The sequence below is a fragment of the Charadrius vociferus genome, unplaced genomic scaffold, assembly GCF_000708025.1.
Source record: "Charadrius vociferus isolate BGI_N301 unplaced genomic scaffold, ASM70802v2 scaffold92, whole genome shotgun sequence".
NCBI classification, from domain to species: domain Eukaryota; kingdom Metazoa; phylum Chordata; class Aves; order Charadriiformes; family Charadriidae; genus Charadrius; species Charadrius vociferus.
Window position 1 is genome coordinate 5,351,845 of NW_009647874.1, and position 9,885 is coordinate 5,361,729.

A 9,885-nucleotide genomic window follows, 5' to 3' on the forward strand; every position below is an offset into this window, starting at 1 on the left:
GACAGCGAAGCGCCTGCGGAGGGACGGACAGACGGACGGAAGGACAGGCAGTGCCTGAGCTCGGAGACAGCGGAGGAGAGCGTGGAAAGGTGAGTCTGGAAGAGGCGGCAGTAATCCTCCCGCTGTGTTACGCGTGTGAGGGTGGGATGGTGTCCTGCATCCGACTTCGCTTATAAACCTTAACTCAGAAGCTTTAAACAGAACCGTAACTTATAACCTATTTTTTTTTCTTTAGTTTAATTTTATTTTTGTAAATAAACGTCTTAATTTGATTAAGTGACACAAAGATCCGTGTATCCACAGTTAAATTGGATTCAAGACACAAATCCGTCCAGAAGTGCGGCCGGGGGGAATTACCCCATTCCTGGTGACTGAGGCTTCACTTTACTGCCTTGATCCATGTGTCTCTGCTGCCTGGTGCCTGTGACACAAGCATGAGGTTGTCAAACCCTATATAAAGAAAATGCTAGCAAATACTACAAGTGCAGCGGAAGGAGATTGCTTTGCTGGGATTCCTGGTGCTCCTACTAAATTGACCTTGTTGTTAGCAATATGACATCTTTTGCAAAACTCGCTTATTGTAAACGAGGCTATAAGTGTGCCTAAGAATGTACAAGATAATGACTATAATCAGTGCCTTTCTCTAATGCATGGTCCACTCACTTGCTAAGAGCAAAAAGCCAAAAGAAGACAAGGAAAAATGACATGAACGTTACTTTAGATGTCTGAAGAAATGTTGGTACTGGTTAGTAGTGGACACTTTTTGCTATATTTTGTTTTCCAAATTTAGAGTTGTTACATTCAAAGCAAGCGGTAAGAGGATTGTTGTATTTAAAATCTCTAATTTTCATTGTTACAACTGAGTAAATTGTAGTTTCAGACGTTAGTTTGTGAAATAGCATAACTTTGTCTTCGGTCGGCATAGTTGTTTTTTCTCTGATTTTTTTATGTTGTTTTCTTTGAGTCTGCATGCTAAAACACCATCTGATTAGAAAAATACATGGTGCAGATGATAATGGGACTGTCAGGATGTCTAATCAGCAAGGGTAATCATGGTAAACAAGCAGTGAACGACTTGAGGAAAGAGCACATCAGCTTCAAAAAATGATACACCATCCTTCCCTGTCAGCATCTCTCAGCTCAGCCTTCTGTATACCTCTGCACATCCCAGCTTTTGTCATCCAATTTGCACCCAAGCTCTGTCATTTTGGTTCAGCACATTATCCTGCAGGCTTCTCCAATGTTGCCATCTCTTTTTATTAGCATCTCTTAAATCCTCTTCTGTCGAATGCCTTGTTACTGCATGTGAAACGTGACACAAATTACCCCTCGTGTCTTCCTTCCCTAGCCAAATGGGATGGCTGTGATAGTTTATATAAAGTGGGCAGGGAGTGAATTTGAGTGGGTAAGGTTCACATGTATGTACGTGCACACATGTAAACATATATATATAGTAGATACTCATTCAGAAATGTAAACCTGCTGGGTTTTAGCTGTATACATGCCCTTGCTATGTTCACTTTTAAGAGTTAATTTGGCAAATGAACGCACTGATAGAGATGTTGGCAAAACTGCTGAATTTTAGACAGTGGTTACAGAAGCCTTGCACAGAGCTTATTTTCTGTATAGAAACATGGATACCTGCATCATGTTAACCCATACTAGCAACAGAAACAACATGATGTGACTTGGCTGTCCAGTCAACTGTAATTTGTAATGTACTGTGTTTTAATTTCCAATGTTATGTTCAGTATACACAGCTAGTTTCTCCTGAACAGTTTCCAGTCTAAAAAATAATTTCTAGAAAATGGTCTGCAAAAATATTTAGTAGATCTTGGAAAAATGAACTGTGTTACTAATAATTCATAGATATAGAAGGGGAGGAAACTCAGTCCAAATAATTCAATTTATTTGAGAGATTATTTTGCTACTACAAGGTAGCAGGGACTCAACCATCAAATGGATCAAGGATAATGATATACATTTCCTTCTAAAACTATAAATTATACATATATGAATATGCAGTGTTGCACAGCCTGGAGTACCTGTGAGAGGTAGTGTATTTGTTTGACAGATCTTTACTACTGAGGTTACTAAGCTGTATGTATAAATTATGTGCATTTTCAGGAGATATCAGTGCCCACAGACTATGGAAAATGCAATATGATGTAGCAGATAGTAATAAAATTTGAAGAACGTACTTTTAAAAGAGGTCATAGGGTTTAAGAACTGTTGATTTAAAGGGTTACGCATAGTGATTTATGAAGTTAAGGTGGTGCAGACAGCTTATTATTTTTTCAACCCCTTGCGCTTGATCCAGTAGCCTTTAAACAGCTGATTTCCATGAGAGTGTACCAGAGTTAAATCTGCAGGTTAATTTACAGACCTCCAAATCATGGAAAAAAAAAAAAGTTGCAGCTTGTCTTCAAATCACATAGCTGCTTAAAGGTCCGGTGTCCAGTCTTTGAAGTCCGTTTGTTACCTGTACTGGTTGATACATTGGAACTGCAGACATATAACATACACAACATACATAATGTACAGCTGAACTACAACTATTACGAAGTGATGTAACAAGGATCATGTAGCTAGAGGTCAAATCCCGAAATAAATCCCAAAGGCTTACCAGAGTTGAACCTGAGAGGCTGTGTGAGGATTTGGAACATGTCTTAACTAAAATGATGTAAGTGATCCTATGCAGCTTACCACTGCTTCCATTGCAATAAATAAAATGTTTTTGAAAGCCTCAAGAACAACAGTATATTACCAACGACACAAATACATAAGACCCATTATGTAAAGTCACCTTATACTTTGTGACAGTGATGCATATTTCACCTTGAAAAGCTGTTGAATTCTGCCATATTTTCTGTCTGTAGTCCTTCTTTTAATCTAAATAAATAAGCTTTAAGAATATTAAGTGATGGTGTAAACAGCTTGATCTGCTGTCATTACTTCATAAACAACTATGTTTACTACATATCAGAAATATTAATATTTGTTTGGTTAACAATTTTGAATTAAAGTAGCGTGAGTAAACATATTCTGCCCAAAAGGGGAACTGCTAGAGTAGCTCAAATGTGAACTCTCAGTGCTCTTGAGAGGGCGACTATGGTAATTCAAACTTCTTTCATGGATGTTTAAACTAATATGCATTATTGGACGATGTTGACAGGCTACACAGTTCATTTTGGTGGCTTAGCTGATAGCCAGCAAGTCCCTAAATTTGATATAATTTGTAGTATTTAAATGTGTGCCTGTATGTTGGGGTTTTTTTTTGGCTACTGAGCATATGCAAAATTGTGTGAAACGTAGGCCACAAAGCTGCTCGGAGGCCTTGACTGTGTCCAGATTGCAGTGGGTGCTGCAAACAGGCATGCCTGCCGCTGCTCTGCTGTGTGTTCTCGGAGCACTGTGAACCCGTGAGAAAGTATGTGTGAGTGTATCCCATAATCTATTGGTAGGAGGCTCCGGAGAAAGCGGGAAGACTGTTTTTGGCTTGCTTAATTTGAAGCAGACTTGAAAAGTTTCTCGGTTTTGAGGCACAGCTCCTGAGCACAGTGCAATTTGCTGCAAATTGGTGAACAGACTTGAGGGGGTGTTATGGCTGTGAACTGGGTGCCACCTCTTTTGCCCTGGAATTAGATGCCCAGTTATTTTCAGTCTCCCGTTTTAGCTTCAGTCATTTCAGTCATGGGCTAGCATATGTAGCTTCCTTCTCAGCCCCTTATTCCTGGGTACCTGATTTTCTGCATGCCTCCTGCAAGAGATCCACTGGATGGTAGGGCTCCTAAAATTGAGATACTGCAGCCTTCGTGCCTCTAGTTCTAAGTCTTTAATGTTACAGTGATCAAGAGATAAGTAGAACCCAGTTTTCAAAATTAGGAAATGCTTGTATGAATCTGAAGTTGTCATGTTACTTGAACTTGTATTTGTTGTCAGACAACTGGCAGTCTTGATAAAACAGGTCTTTTATCCCAGACAGTGCATATAAAATAATTTGACAAACAGCATCAGTTGCTATTGAATCCAAAAGGAAGAGGACAAAAAATACATGAACTATTTGCATGTTTCTAGCAGGGTAATACGTCTTTCTCATTTAGCTCTAGTTTCAGTCTCAATGATTTGTGCTGAAGAGCAATATTCTTGAGTGTGGAATTATTATTCATCTCTTTCAGGTTAGTACAATTGGTAGCAAGGAAAGAAATGCTAAGAGAAAAAGCATGTTAAAATTCTGCTTCAGTGATTGGTAAAGATGTCAATCTTTCAAGAGCTAGGATTGTTTCAGATTAAGCCTATTTTGCTGTGTGAGACTGGAAAATTTTTCAACTTGAGGCAGTTTTTGTTTTCCGTAGTTTCACTTGGTGTGCTTAAAGATAAGTCACTGAGTACTGGAAAATTAAAAAATAGAAGGATACTTTAAGGATCCAATTCTCCAATTTGATTGCCTAAAACTGGGTAACTCAATTCAAGCTCAGAGGACTATCTGTCTGTCCATCTGTCTCTCTCTCTCTGTCTCTCCTGTTAAATCACTTGTGAGCTAACTACGTGTTTTAAGTGCCTAGCATGGATTTATCAGACTTGTCAGCCTTAAAGCAATCAACTTTTGCCCTCAGTTTGATTACTAACTTTAAATATTCAGAGGAGAGAGTGTACTTCAAAGATAACAGAGATTTTATAAAAGGTAGATGCCTACTTGCAGGGGCCAGAAGCTGGACACAGCTGGTTCCTGCTGGCTCCAATGGACCCACCACAGGCATGGCTGAGCCCCACAGCCAAGGTGGTGGCACCTCACGGAAATGTAGTTAAGAGAGGGTAAATTGTCTCACAGGCAGTGTGTGAGGAGTGAGGGGAAAGGAAGTGTGAGGAACAGCTCTGCAGACACCAAAGTCAGAGAAGAAGGAGGGGAGGCATTGTTCCAGGCACTGGAGCAGAGATTCCCCTGCAACCCATGGAGAGGACCATGCTGGAACAGATATCCACTGTGGAGTACCTCATGTTGGAACAAGTAGGGCATAGAATCACAGAATGGTTTGGGTTGGAAGGGATCTTTAAAGGTCATCTAGCCCAACCCTCCTGCAATAAGCAGGGACATCTTCAACTAGATCAGGTTGCTCAGAGCCCTGTCCAGCCTGACCTTGAATGTTTCCAGGGATGGGACAACTACCACTCTCTGGGAAACCTGTTCAAGTGTTTCACCACCCTCATTGTAAAAAAATTATTCCTTACATCTAGTCTAAATCTACCCTCTTTTAGTTTAAAATCATTACCCCTTGTCCTCTCACAACAGGCCCTGCTGAAAAGTTTGTCCCCATCTTTCTTATAAGCTCCCTTTAAGTACTGAAAGGCCGCAGTAAAGTCTCCCTGGAGCATTCTGTTCTCCAGGCTGAACAACCCCAACTCTCAGCCCGTCCTCATATGAGAGATGCTCCAGCCGCCTGATCCTCTTCGTGGCCCTCCTCTGGACTCGCTCCAACATGTAGGAAGGAAACTGAAGGAGAGGAGCCTGTGCAGGAACAGTTTCTCCTGACAGGAACTGTAGCCTATGGAGGACCCACACTGGAGTAGGTTTATCCTGAAGGACTGCAGCCTGTGGGAAGGACCCACGCTGGAGCAGGGGAACGGAGTGAGGAGGAAGGAGCAGCAGAGAGGAATCATTATGGACTGACCATAACTCCCGACTCCCCACCCCCTGCACTGCTGGGTGGGGTGGAGGACGTGGAAGAGTTGGGAATGTAGGAGTGAAGTTGAATCTGGGGGAAAAAAAAGAGAGGAGGAGGAGGTGGTTTTGTCTTTGTTTCTCACCATCCGACTCAGTTGGCAATAAATTAAATTAATTTTCCCCAAGTCAAGTCTGTTTTGCCTGTGATGGTAATTGGTAAGTGATCTTCCTGTCTTTATCTTGTCCCATGAGCTTGCTCATCTTACTTTCTCCCGCTGGATTGCTTAGGAGGGGAGTGAGAGAGCGGCTGGGTGGGTGTCTGGCAGCCGGCCGAGGCCAGCACACCACGCTACTCTAACAACTGTGGTTTTCAATACAAAGCTGAGCTGTGCTCAGTTCTCAAAAGTGGCTTGGAAGCACCAGCTTTTAGTGGCAGTTTTAGGATGGTGCCCCCCAGCTGCCTGGAGCTCTCTCTCTGCAGCCCTGCAAAAGGTGTCTGAGGAGCATTACACCTCTGCTGGCTTCTGCGGGCTGACTCCTGTAGCTCCGTGCTCGCTGTAAGCTGCTCCCTGGTCAGTTGCTTGCCAGGTTTTGGGTCCAGTTTTGAAATGTTGATCTCCTCCCTAGACCGTTAAACACATTTATCATTAAGAATCTTGGAGGCCTGGAAGGAACAAATATTTCTCCTGTATCAGATAGCCAGTAATTTGTCAGAATTTTATGTGCTTCACGCAAGGCCAAATCATGTTGCTTCAGGAGGTCTCACCACCTGCACTGTACCCAAATTACTGCATTATTTATTTCTACCAGTCCTGTGATCTGTCTCTCTCTACCACAGCTGGGCATGCGTGGCACAATTTCATAGTGAACCTTCACCCACTCTCCCTACCTCCTTCCAAAAATATATTAATGTATTTTATTGCTTAATTGTAGAGTTGTATTTCTGTTAAATTTCCCCCTCCTCCTTTCCCCCAGTCTAGTGCAGAATAAGAATTCAGACTACACTGTATATTGAATTTGAATTTTACAGCTGAAATCATGGTAAGGGCTGTGAAATGAGCTCCAATTTTGCCTACGTGTTTTTATTTTATAGCTTCTTATTCTTTGCCTTTTTAGGGTAAGCAAGCCCTGTTTTTCTTTCTCTCCCTTTTCTATGTCCCTGATCATTCTTGCCATGCTTTTATTCTGCAATATCTTTCTGTTTAAGAGGACTCATAATGTTCCATATAAGTCTGAACTTATATGAAACACTATTTCATGGAGCAGTTTTAATGTTCTTTGTGTCATTAACACTTTCCATGTATACATCCCTTCACCTTGTGAGCAGGGCATTTCACTGAGCTGTACATATATAGTGCTTGGGTTCCCTTTCTGAGAGCATATGGTTAATTTAGAAGCATATAATGTAGTAGTTTGCATGCTTTTCACTTGTATTCATTGATTTCCATTTGCCCACATTGCATGTCACTTGCCATCAAATTGAGAAATTGATGTAGTTGATGTGGGTCACCCTGAAGTTCCTTGCACCTCTCTGTTGTTTCTCTTGCCCATAGTACTTCTTGCCGTCCTGAGATCTTCTTGTCTCATGGTTCCTTCTTTCTCTCAGCAACATTAATGAGAGGTTTTCCTATGGAACCCCAAGGAATAGTTCTTAAGCTTTTGTAGTGGTGAAGGTGACCGTTTAATCCCGTTCTTGCTTTTTGTTTTCTAAGCAGCTAGTTTTTCATCCAAAATAGTGTTTGTTTTCGTATGCTTTGACTTGTTTTATTTCTTTTCTGGCATAGCTTGTGGAAGTCTAAATAAGGTATAAAAGTGTTTCCTGGATTCAGTGCTCCACTGGCACACTCAACCCCTTCCAGGAGATGAGGAACATCTAATTCCAGTACCTATTAGTGGTGTCTAATTCCAGACTAGTAATATCTAATTTCAGGACATTAGTAAAATCTGGAGAAGCCATGTCAGTTAGAAGTTGAAAGAAATACTGTACTTAATGGTTTTTAACCAAACTTTAAGGAACTGATGCAGAAATGACAGGTCTGAAAATCCATATGTCGCACCTGCAGTTTTTGAAATATAGAAAGACATCGTTCACTACTCTCCAGGTTCAGAAGCAATGTGTCTTTTCAGTGAGATATACTACATGTTGTTGCTAGCAAGTTATCTGCATCATCCCTAGACTTCAGAAGGTTTTTAGTGTCTCATACTTTTATTATTTTAAGAGTAATTGATTTTATTGGAAATTATAAACCAGGTGACCCTTGTTTAAGAACTGCTGTAGATAGACTAATGAAAGGATTGCTGTTGTGTTAGGTGGCAGAACTAGTAGAGATCTTACCTAAGTACTTCAAGTCTTGGAACCTGGGCAGTGAGACAGAGTGTAAATTGTAGGCTACCTTTGCAGATTTTGGTAAGCTGAACTTCGAAGAAATCAGTAATAACAAAAGGGAAAGCGCTTTTTCGTCTTACCTTGAATTATGTTCAAATTAATATATGGGAAATGGGAGTTACTTTAATACTCCCTGTTCCCGCAAAGTAAATGTTCTAATCACCAAAGCACTATTGCGTGTCATCTATCTAATTCTGTGTTACAAAGTATGTAATAGAGGCACTAATTATAACTAAAAAATTATTTATGAAAAATTTGCATGGAGATGAGATTTTTTTTGGCATCATCCCTATTTTGAAACCTATTCATTTGGCCAGTTAATTTATTAAGAACGATGTTTGTCCGTCAAAGCCTGATCTTTTAAAAAGAAATCATATTCATTGGTATTTATAATGGATAAACATTAACATATACATAAATGATTTGGCAGATGATTTTTGAACAGACAAAATTGATTCCTGTTGTAAGACTGTTCCAGTTAACATTTTTATATGTAGTTATGTTTTTAGCATAAATTATCTGCACTTTAGGAATTAATTCTCCTGAGTGAACACTCAAATCTGAGAGTCGGTTGAAAGATCCCTCTTTTTTTTATATCAACGTGTAATAGAAATGACCATTTTTTTCCCAGTAAAGCTTAAGTTAACCAGTATGTACAGGGCTCAGTCTAAGGTGAGCCACAGTTATACATCAATTGACCATCACTGAGGTAAAATTATTAATGGGAAATAATAACCAGATTTTCAGGTGTTAATGATGCCCGAGGGCTATTTCTAGATTCATTTAATTGTTTCCGGATGAAAAAATTAAGTTAATCTATTTTATATTTTGAAATATATTAAATAATTTTAAAAGTTGCATATGATTCCCTTTAGTTTTCTGGGAGTTGAGTGGAGGGTAACTTAGGTATCTGGTTTTTAAGAAACTGGATGCATAACATAGACCTAATCATGGACTGTGAGCTTTGCTTCAGGAATAATTCAGGGCAGAATGTTAGTTTCTGTAAGATCTGTATTTCATTTGCTGCTAAAGCTGAATGTTGTATGGTCAGTGAGAAAGAGGATTACAGATGAAAAAGGAAAGATGGTCTGAGGTAGTTGAATGATCCCAAGAGAATTTCATTCTAGTCATATCTGAAACAAAAAGAGTTCCTGAATGAAGTTTCCAAACTTAAAAAAAAGTTTTCAAAATTCAAGGCTTTCACTGGAAGTCTTTCAGTCTTTCATTTTTAAGACAATTGTCTTGAGTCTTAAAACTTGTTTTGCAGGTGATAGATGTGATACTAATTCGGTAAGGCACTGAAGGCCAAACTTGGAAAGGAGTTTAGGTCAATTTCCTAAATCTTGTAGGAGCTGGGCTGCTAAGTATCTTAACAGAGCTTGTCTTGAAGTAGTGTAATAAAAGTGTCATATGGAAATAAATGGAAAAACTCTGTCTTTAGTCCAGAGTTTAGATAATATAGAATTAATGCATGGCATATATTAAGCTGAGGGATACATTTCATTAATTATCTGCTTGGTTAATATGCATTTTCAGAATGAAAAACTTCATCATGAAATAAGATAAAATTCGCACAAGGGGATCAACTTAAAGTGGAATGGGTTGTCCTAGCACATGTATTACCTAGCTTTTTTTCATTGGCTTTCTAACTGTAACCTTCTTTTAATGAGATTTTAAATCCAATTTCACTATGGATAATAGGTATGAGAGTGTAGGTATTCAGAAAGCCCAGAGACTAAAAAGAATATAGTGTCATGTAACCCTCTTCTTTGGTCATGATGAATTTTCTTTCTTACACTTTCACTAGCACTTTTTTCCATCTCGTGCAAATAAATCA